Raw genomic sequence first — 10163 nt, forward strand, 5'->3', positions numbered from 1 at the left:
CAAGCAAACAATCTTTCTTCCCAGGTCTCAGATCTTGTCTTTCTTCTCTTACATCATGACTGGCTTTGTTCTCTCTGCCCCCTGCATCTTTCCCATGAAGGCTTCCTCTCTATCATGCCTATCCTTGTCCTTAAAGGTTGTAGAAAGAACATCAACAACACTGGTTGTAGCAAGCCACACATTCCCCACTGTATACATTTCCATCTGAATGATTATTCCTCATCTAAAAAAATACTTAATTTGATCTTTTTGCACATATCATCCTGATGTACTCCACAGTTAAAAACTGAAACGAGAGAGCTTTGAAAAGTGTGTGTGGGGGGGATAGTTCAAAGTTAGGAAAGAACAAAACTGGGTACTCAGAAGATTCAGCAGCACCTGAAGTTTGACAATAAAGGAAAGAATGCTACAGAGAAGGAGCCAAAGGTATCCATGGCAACCACGGAATCCGCGTGGTACGGCTGAACTCCCATCACTACTGTAAAGTCATGTCACTCTCCTGCACGTGTGGCTTGCTGAGAGAGACTGTTCTCTTCTGTATGCACAGCCCATTCAGCACAAGGAGAAATGCCAAGTACATATATAGATTTGTGGTTGGCCTGTGAATGTTGCTGGCTCCTTTCAGAGGCCCCTAAAGTTGGAAAGATACCCCAAAGACTTGCCTGGCAGGTTTTTGTACTACCCTTTCTACAGAGAAGTCAGGGTGACATGGCTCTTGCCTCTCCCAGTTTTATCAACCTAGTTAGGTAGTTTAGACTCAGAGTTTCTCACCTGGCCCAAGGTGACATAGCAAACCGCCATGCATGAATTGAATGTTCCCTCAAGCATGCCCCCAAATCTTCTGCAATTTGCTGTGATCATGTGGCAGGTGGGTGGGGCTCCTTCAATCATGAAATTGTCACTTAAGAAGTTCTCAGAAGGGAGACTGAGTCAGTATGGTGTGTTGGTTGTCAGCTTGTGGGTTGGACTAAGATTTGAGAGAACCTTATGTGAATCCTCAGCCATGGAAGTTCATGGAGTGATTTTGGTTCAGTATCAGCCTAACCGCCTTTACAGAGTCAATGGTATTATAAAGATAAGAGAGATAATAATGTTGTGTTGCTTTTGAAAGGAGTATAAAAATCTAAATACATAATTGGGTGTTTGCAAACAGATAGCTCTAAAGCAGTGGTCCCCAACCTTTTTATCACTGGGGACCGGTCAACGCTTGACAATTTTACTGAGGCCCGGGGGGTGTGTAGTCTTTTGTCGAGGGATGTCGCCGCCACCTGAGCCCCTGCTCTGCTTGCTTTCCTGCCGGCACCCCTGAATTCCCATCACTCACTGGGGGGCGCTGCCAGCAGCAGCTGCGCAGTGCCACATCGAGGGGGAGCTCCAGCCATGGTGGCCGCTGGAAAACACCAAAGGTGAGCTGGTGGCAGAGTGGCAGGGCAGCCCCCGAGGCCCGGTACCGACTGATCCACGGACCGGTCCAGGTCGCCGGACCGGGGCTTGGGGACCACTGCTCTAGAGTAGCGATCCCCAACCTGTGGGCAGCGGACCACATGTGGTCCTTCGACTAATTGGAGGTGGGCCCCGAAGGACGCCTTCTTCCCCCCCTCCCTGGCCCTTTACTTCATCCCCCCCAGCCCTTTACAACACACTTCATTGTTGTGGCGTGTCTGTATCTTATTTTGAAGGGATGTTTAAACATTACCATAGCGATCAGAGAGTGCTAGGGCAGTGGTTGAGAGTAGAGGAGTAAACTACCCCCCCCCCCACGGGCCTGAGTAAAAGGCGTTGAGTGGTCCCCGGCATTGAGTGGTCCCCGGTGATAAAAAGGTTGGGGACCACTGCTCTAGAGAACTGAAGGGAACAATCCTCCATGACAGGTCTTCTCCACCATGAATCTATCTAATCACCTTTTAAAGCTGTTTATTTCTATGGCAACCAATTCCACATTTTAAGGGCTCTCTATAAAGTGGTATTTCCTTTTGCGCCTCCTGAACCCACTGCCTACCAGCTTCATTGGGTGCCTTCAAGTTCTAGTATTTTGGGAGAGGGAGAACAGTTTCTCTTTGCCAACTCTTTCTACTCTGCATAACTTTATAAACCACAGCTTATTCTGCACACAATAGATAAGGCACTTTCAATGTACTTTAGAAGTAGATTTTCCTGTTCTGCACAAGAAAATCCAGCTGCCAAAGCACATTGAAAGTGCATTATCCAATGTGTGCAGAAAGGGCCCACATCTCCCCACCTGTTTGGTGTAGCCAGTTTGGTGTAGTGGTTAAGAGTGCGGACTTCTAATCTGGCATGCCGGGTTCGATTCTGCGCTCCCCCACATGCAACCAGCTAGACTTTGGGCTTGCCACAACACTGATAAAACTGTCCTGACCAAGCAGTGGTATCAGCGCTCTCTCAGCCTCACCTACCCCACAGGGTGTCTGTTATGGGGAGAGAAATGGGGAGGCAACTGTAAACCACTTTGAGCCTCCTTTGGGTAGGGAAAAGCGGCATATAAGAACCAACTCTTCTTCTTCTTCTTCCGTTGTTCTCTTTTCTACACTGAAAAGTCCCAGACTCTTCAGCCTGTCCCCGTAATCATTTTGATTGCATTCCTCTGTGCTTTTTCTGGCTCTGCAAGTCCTTTTTATAATACACTGTCCAGAACTGTACACAGTACTCCAAATGAGACCACACCATCAAATGATACAGAGGCATTGCAATATTGGCCTTTATATTCTCAATCCTTTACATAGTTTGTCTTTATCCCCACTGAAGCACACTGGGCTGACACTTTCATTGAGTTATCCACTATGACCCTCTCTTGATCCCAGCAGTGATTTTTTTGTCCCAGTGTCTCAGTCACCTTACACTTACCCACACTGGACTTCATTTGCCACTCTGTCGCCCACTCACCCAATTGGTGGAGGTCCTCTTGGAGCTCTTCAAAGTCAGCCTTGGTTTTCACCATTCTGAATAATTTGGGGTCATCTGCAAACTTGACCACTACACTATTCACTCCTAATTCCAGATCAGTGCTGAACAAATTAAATAGTACTGGCTACAATACAGAACCCTGTGTGACCCCCACTGCTTACTTCCCTGCATTGTATGAACTATCCACTGATTCCTACTCTTTGCATCCTATCATTCAACCAATTTTTAATTCATAAGAGAACAATTCTCTTACCCCCATAACTGTAAAGTTTACTCAGGACTCTTTGGTGAGGTGCTTCATCAAAAGCCTTCTGAAAGTCCAAGTATATAATGACAACTGGGTCACTGTTCTCTCCATACATGTTCACTTTCTCAAAGAACCCCAAAAAGGTTGGTGAGGCAGGACTTCCCTTTGCAGAAGTCATGATTTCCCCATAGCAGGTTTTGTCCTGCTATGTGCCTAACAGCGTTGTCTTTGTACAGTTTCTACTAATGTGCTTGGGACAGACATTAGGCTGACTCGCTGTAATTTCCTTGTTCCCCTCTGGATCCGTTTTTTAAAATCGTTGTCACATTTGCTAATTTTCAGTCTTCTGGGACAGTGGCTGAATACAGTGATAGTTGATCCATTCACCCATAACCTGTCTCACAATGGAGTTCCTTAAGAACTCTCGGGTATATGCCATCAGAATTTGGAGACTTATCCCTTTTTAATTTCCCCAGTGGGTCCAGAACTTCATCTCTGTTCACCTCAATTTGGCTCAGTTCTTTAGACTCCCTGCCTGAAAATAGGAGCTTCAGACGCAGAAACAAAAAAAGTAATTGAGCTTCTCTGCAATCCCCCCATCTTCCTTTGGCAGTCCTTTGATTTCTTTAAAGTCCAGTGGCACTTTTAAGATGAACAAAGTTGTATTCAGGGTATGAGCTTTCATTTGCACACACACTTCCTCAGATACAATGGAAGTAACCAGTTCAAACGTATAGTTCAAACTTATGAGGATAAATTAACATACAGCATAATGAAAATGGTTAGCAGCTTCCAGAGATTAATAGGGAAAAAAAACAGAAATTTGGATTTGTTTGTATTCACTTGAGATTGAATTGCACAGGAAATATTTGGCCACAATAAAAATGTAAATATCTACAGTATTTGCTGGCGTATAAGACTACTTTCCCCCCCTGAAAAACATGCCTCCAAGTGGGGGGGGGGCGTCCTATACGCTGGGTGCACTTCAGTTGGGATAGACATAGCTGTCCATAGTGGCCCATAGTACTGTAATGTAATGTAACAAACTCTATATTTTGAATGGAAATGTTGGGGGGTCATCTTATATGCCCAGTCGTCTTATACGCCGGCAAATACAATACTTTAAGAGAATGATGGGCAGTCAGTTGCTGACAGCAGTTAGCTGAGATCTTGCCCTTTTGCCCCCTGCTTGTTCCCTCAAGCATGGAAGCATCCAGGGGCACCATCCACTTTAAAGTAGAGCATTTGGCTGTCCGGAAAAAAAATGTATACTACACTGCATTATACTAGATATAGTAAGAGTTAAATTAAAATACAGAAGATATTTGGCCATTCTGGGGGATTGTTGAGAATGTAGGTTAGCATATGTAGTGCAGTTAAAAAACCAATACCTTTTTAAAGTTATAGTACAACCTCCTTGTTCAAATTAATTATTCCAAATTGGAGGTGATTTAAAATATAGATGACATTAGCCTTTCCTGAGGGTTTGTGAAGAATGCAGGTTAGCATATTTATTGAGTTAAGAAACCAATGTCCTTGTTGAGTCCTGGGGATTCCATTGTTCTGAGTGCTGTAATAACTTAGATTTCAGCAATTTCCCTTTCTACTCTTTCCTACTGGAACAACTTTGATATATTAAAGAGATGTTTGCCCCAAAACACAGAGAATTACATGGGGACAACTTATACACTCACAAAAAGCAGATAGTAGAGATTTACCAGGACCATATTAAATCAGAGCGCAGGTGCAAGATAGCTAAATTCTTTCCTATTTTCATTTTTTTAAAAAACCTCCAGCTACAAAGAAAGCTAGCACATCTGGGAAATATAAGGTTAAAATCCTTCAATTTGTCATAAGTAGGACGATTTGTCCCAATCAATCATTCCCTCTGAACCCTGTATTTCAAAGTCGTGTAGACCCAAGAGGATGTACCACAGAATGGGTTATATCCAGCCACCTTTTTTACTGAATCTCGCGCAGTTCCCCTCTTTTTTAGAGCCACTGTCCTACCTCCACCTTCTTCTCTTCCAGCAGAACAGTTGGTTGTATCCAACCCACTGTCTCTCAAATATTAAATTGGTTCTTGGTCCTATAATTTGGAAAGAAGAGTTGTTTCTTATACCCTACATTTCTCCACTAGAAGGAGTCTCAAACAGGCTTGCAATGACCTTCCCTTCCTCTCCCCACAACAACCACCCTGTGAGGTAGGTTAAGCTGAGAGAGCCCTGACATTCCTGCTCTGTGTGACCAGCACTATCAGGGCTGTGACTAACCCAAGGTCATCCAGTTGGCTACATGTGGAGGAGTGGGAAATCAAACCCAGCTCTTCAGATTAGAAGCCGCTGCTCTTAACCACTACACCACGCTGGCAAAAGGGGAAACATCCAGCCTAGCCAGAGAGCAGAGTTGCTTGGAATCCCAACCACAATCCATCATCCCCTTGCTTGAGACCACATCCACTCTCCCTCTCTCCATAACTGCTACCATGGCAAGTTTCCTCATACACAAGTACGTTTGTAGCCTTTGTCTCTGGGAAGGCAAAACGATGCAGGCCTGGCCCTCTCTTTGACAACACTTGACCTCTGGCCACAGTGCAGAATGGAAGGAGGAAAGCAACAGAGGCTCTTTAATTGTATCTTTAACACACACACCCTTGTGAATGTCAGGCCAATTAATGGCGTCTCTCTCTTTCCCCTCCAGAGAACCCAAGAGATGCAGGCTGCCATTTGGGAAATGTCAACAAGGCTTGAGCATGTGTAATTGGGTGAAACAGCATGCCAGCAAGCTTCCAAGAATATCAGGGGAGAAATGACGCCACATGCCGTGGTGGCAAGACCACACCATGTTAGCAAATCCTATTAAATTAATAGGCCTTTTGCAGACTGTGCTGACGTACTCCATCCTTCCCCCTTCTGCAGTCACCTGCATTGCAGGCGGTGTGCAGATTGGCTCCCCCCTCCCCCCCCCAAAGAAGTCATGATGTCTTGCACATGGCATCCAGGGCTCTTACTCTATCACTTCCTAGGGGTTCTGTGTACATGCACAAAAAGTACATTAAAGAAGAAGACCCTTTCTCCAACAGGTTTTTCTCTTCCCTGGCCCTTGTTCTATTTCTTTTCCTCTACTCTTTGAGCTTTTGTATGCTTTTTTTTTTTTTTGCAAATGATACACATATGAAGCTGCCTTATTCTGAATCAGACCATCAAAGTCAATATTGCCTACTCTGACTGACAGTGGCTCTGCAGGGTTTCAGAATGTGGTCTTTCACATCACCTACTACCTGCTCTTTTAACTTGGTGATGCTGTTGATTGAACCAGATTTCTTTGAGCCAGCTTGGTTTAATCTGGATTCCCCGCTCCTTCTCCACATGCAGCCATCCATCTGAGCGACCTTGGGCTCCCCACAGCACTGATAAAGCTGTTCTGACCAAGTAGTAACATCAGGGCTCTCTCAGCCTCGCCCACCTCACAGGGTGTCTGTTGTGGGGAGAGGAAAGGGAAGGTGATTTGAGACTCCTCTGGTAGAGAAAAGCGACATATAAAAATCAACTCTTCTTCTTCTTCTGTCTGCAAAGCAGATGCTCTACCACTGATCTCGATTCATGTTCTAAACACTTTTCTTTGTAAAAGGGTGTCAAACATTAATACAGTTGTTCATTGTTTTCACTGTTTTCTCATTCACTATGGTCTCTTTTAACAGCAGCTAAGCACTACTTGAGAATTCTGCCTTACTGCCATCCTCTTCACACTATATCAAATGTACCGGGCTTACATCAATGTATATTCATAAATGTGTGAGAACCCTTACCCCCATGTCCACAACTGCAGGGCAAGAAGAACCATATGATAGGAGACACACAAAAGCCAAATAGCAACACCCAACCTGGAAGTGTGCTAAAGAGTGCATTCCGGAGATGTGAGCATAGCATCTTGTATTTTTCCCTTAGCATTTTGTGGTATGGAAAGGCAGACTGCTATTGCCACACGAGAAGGCCTCTGCAGGGAAAACTGGCCAGCCAATAGCCATTATCGTAATTAAGCCTGATTCATAAACAGACCCTCCAGGTCTGAAAACAACAGACACTTGGCTATTTTTCAGCTCCTGAGGAAAAGGGAAAGCAGTTTTCAACAGAAGCACAAACCGCTACAAAATAAGGTTGGCTTCAGCTTCTAAGAAGCCATCTGGCCACCTGGCCCTTCATTTTGGGGGAGTGCCTAGGCAGAACTGCTGAGGGAACAGCTAATTGTGCAGGAGGGAAAAGTGGACTGTTGAGTTACAGGAAAGGACCAGAGGAGGTTAAAGGCCAAATGACGCCTAGGGATCCATAATCAGGTCCCCAGATACACCATTTCACTCTTCTGTTGAAGCAGCACTGTCTATCCCAGGGGTAGTCAAACTGCGGCCCTCCAGATGTCCATGGACTACAATTCTCATGAGTCCCTGCCAGCATTCGCTGGCAGGGGCTCATGGGAATTGTAGTCCATGGACATCTGGAGGGCTGCAGTTTGACTACCCCTGGTCTATCCTGTCTCACCTCAGCTCCTCTCCTACCCTCTTAGCTCAGCTCCTGTGCTGAGGTCACTGCATGATGCCAGAGTCTAAATCTGCACACAAAGGTTGTCAATGCCACACCTGCCCAGCTCAGAGGACCCCTGGTGTGTCAGCATTGGAGGAGACGGAGCCTTTCCCTACGCCAGCTCTCACTGCCTTGAAAAACAGTGGCTAAGGAGCTCCCCAGGCCACAAATATTTCAGTTGGTTAATAACGCACAGCCTTGGCTGTTAAATCACTGGCATTTCCAATTGTGTTTATTTTCCTACACACATGTGCACGTCAGAGATTATGCTCGCTTAAAGGGAATATTTTTTAAAAACATAAATGTCAAGTGCTGTTGCACAGCTGCTATCCCGGCAGAGTCTGGGCATTATGATTTAACCACATGCATTTCTGTCTGGCAGAAAGACTGAATCCCAGCAAGGTACTGGAAGGAGCTTTGTCCAATGAATGGATTGGGGGGGGGGGGGAATGCAACACACCAGCGGGCTCCTGGAGAGGTTTGTTCAGCCTGCATTAGTGTCCTTTTGAGAAGTGATAAGTATTGTCTAAATCAGGGTGCTGGCAGGGAAAAGGATGCAAAGCTGCCTGAGCTTAGGGGGCGGGGGGGGGGACCAAGGATAGAACTAACAGAATATTTGGTCTGCTACTTGATGGACAGTTTCCCTTGCAACTGATGGCAGCAGGCAGAGGCAGCTAGAAGCGCTTTATCTGTAAGGCATCCCGATTCTTTTGAGCAAGTTTGAGAAAGAGCAGGTGGCTTCACCCCAAATAGGCAATCAAAGTTTAATTTTGCATCAAGGGTCTGCAAAGCTTTTTAATCATATTAAATGATTACAGAGCCTTGGGGCAGATCCATAGGTATCGTTTGCCATCATGCGACTGGACCCGAGGAGCCTGGCAGCAGAGGGCAGCAGAAGCTTGGGGTTAGCCTTGCTGGGATCGCAAGCCTGACTCCTCTCGCCCCTTACTGCGCTGCAGCTGCAGTTCGCAGTCCGTGGCGTGCCAATATTGTTGTTCCCAAAGGGTTAGCACCCTCTTCTGGCCACGAGCATATAAAATGCAAGCCACTTCAGGCTCAATGGATGAGTACGACAGCCAGGCTTATTTTAAAGAGACATAACTGACGAGATAAATGACACATTTTGATTGCAAAAAAAACATAACCCGGGCAAGGGCTCCAAGCAGTCATTTACAAACACTACAGCCAAAGGGCCCTGTTGCAAAAGCAGCCTGGTTGTCACTTGAAACAGAACCACATTTTTTCATGAAGTACCCAAATGCATCAGACTTTTAAACATTTTTTAAGGCTTGATGCCCGTGTGATTACATTTTAGGATCATTATCTGTTTCTCTCCTATTTTACAATGTTCTAGACTTTTGAAGCTTGTGCCACAAGATACCCAACTAAAGCGTCAAGACTCCTTGGTGGCTTCGACACCAGGATGGGGTTTTGCGGTGTCCTCTGTGGCTTGTGCAGCTGCAGATAAAGTGCAGCAGCAAAGCCGCTGCCCCGTGGCCAATTTCTCCACCCTGATCCCCTGGAAGTGGCCAGCCACCCAAGAGGGGATCATTACAGCGTTTGCTATTTTTAAAATTAAAGATCGGCACTAGAATATTGTTGTATCAATATACTGTCTTAACAACAGGTGTAGCAGGTTATCAGAACCCCAACATTCTTTTTTGAGTTACCTGTATAGTTTCCTGTTTCATGAAAACCACCCTGAGCCTTCAGGGAGGGCGGTATATAAATACAACAAAAATAAAATTTTAAAAACCCCTAGCCCTTTTCTTTGCAAAGATTTTCCCTTATACAGCCACAAGGAAAAGGACTAGAGAGTTTTGTATTTTTTAAAGAAAGCTGGGAGTTCAGAGAACCTGATATACCTGCTGTTACATTTATACGGAATCTATTTATTTATTTATTTAAAGAAATGGTGGGGAGGAAATGGTCACTGTGGGGGAAAGGATCAGGAAAAATCGCTGCCCTGTGGCAAATTTCCCCACTCACATAGCAGTCATCCTGGCTTGCCTGCCATCTTTCCCTAAGTTTTGGAACACAGTAGTTTTGAGAAAGAGTAGAGAAAAGCAGGGGGAAACCCCCAGAGGTACATGAAAGCACCACAAAGCTGAAGGGAAGCAGGGGGTTAAAACAAAATTATCAAAAACATTGAACTTGGGGCAGATAACTCATCCAGAAATGGCCTTTGTTGTTTATCTTACTGGTTAAGACTTTGTGCATCCCCATGGGAAAGCAGCATATAAAAGAGCAATAAGTTCCTTCTGAGAAAAAATACAAGGGGACATTTTGAATCTTAAGAGACATCCATGCAGGCACATTCAGACTATTTCCCCATAATCCTGGAGCTGACAGGCATTTAAGAAAACTGCATAAATCAGGTGTGCACATGTAAACATTCGCTAGTTGGCCTGAAGCTC

This window comes from Paroedura picta, chromosome 5 (genome assembly GCF_049243985.1).
Source record: "Paroedura picta isolate Pp20150507F chromosome 5, Ppicta_v3.0, whole genome shotgun sequence".
In the NCBI taxonomy this organism is placed as follows: domain Eukaryota; kingdom Metazoa; phylum Chordata; class Lepidosauria; order Squamata; family Gekkonidae; genus Paroedura; species Paroedura picta.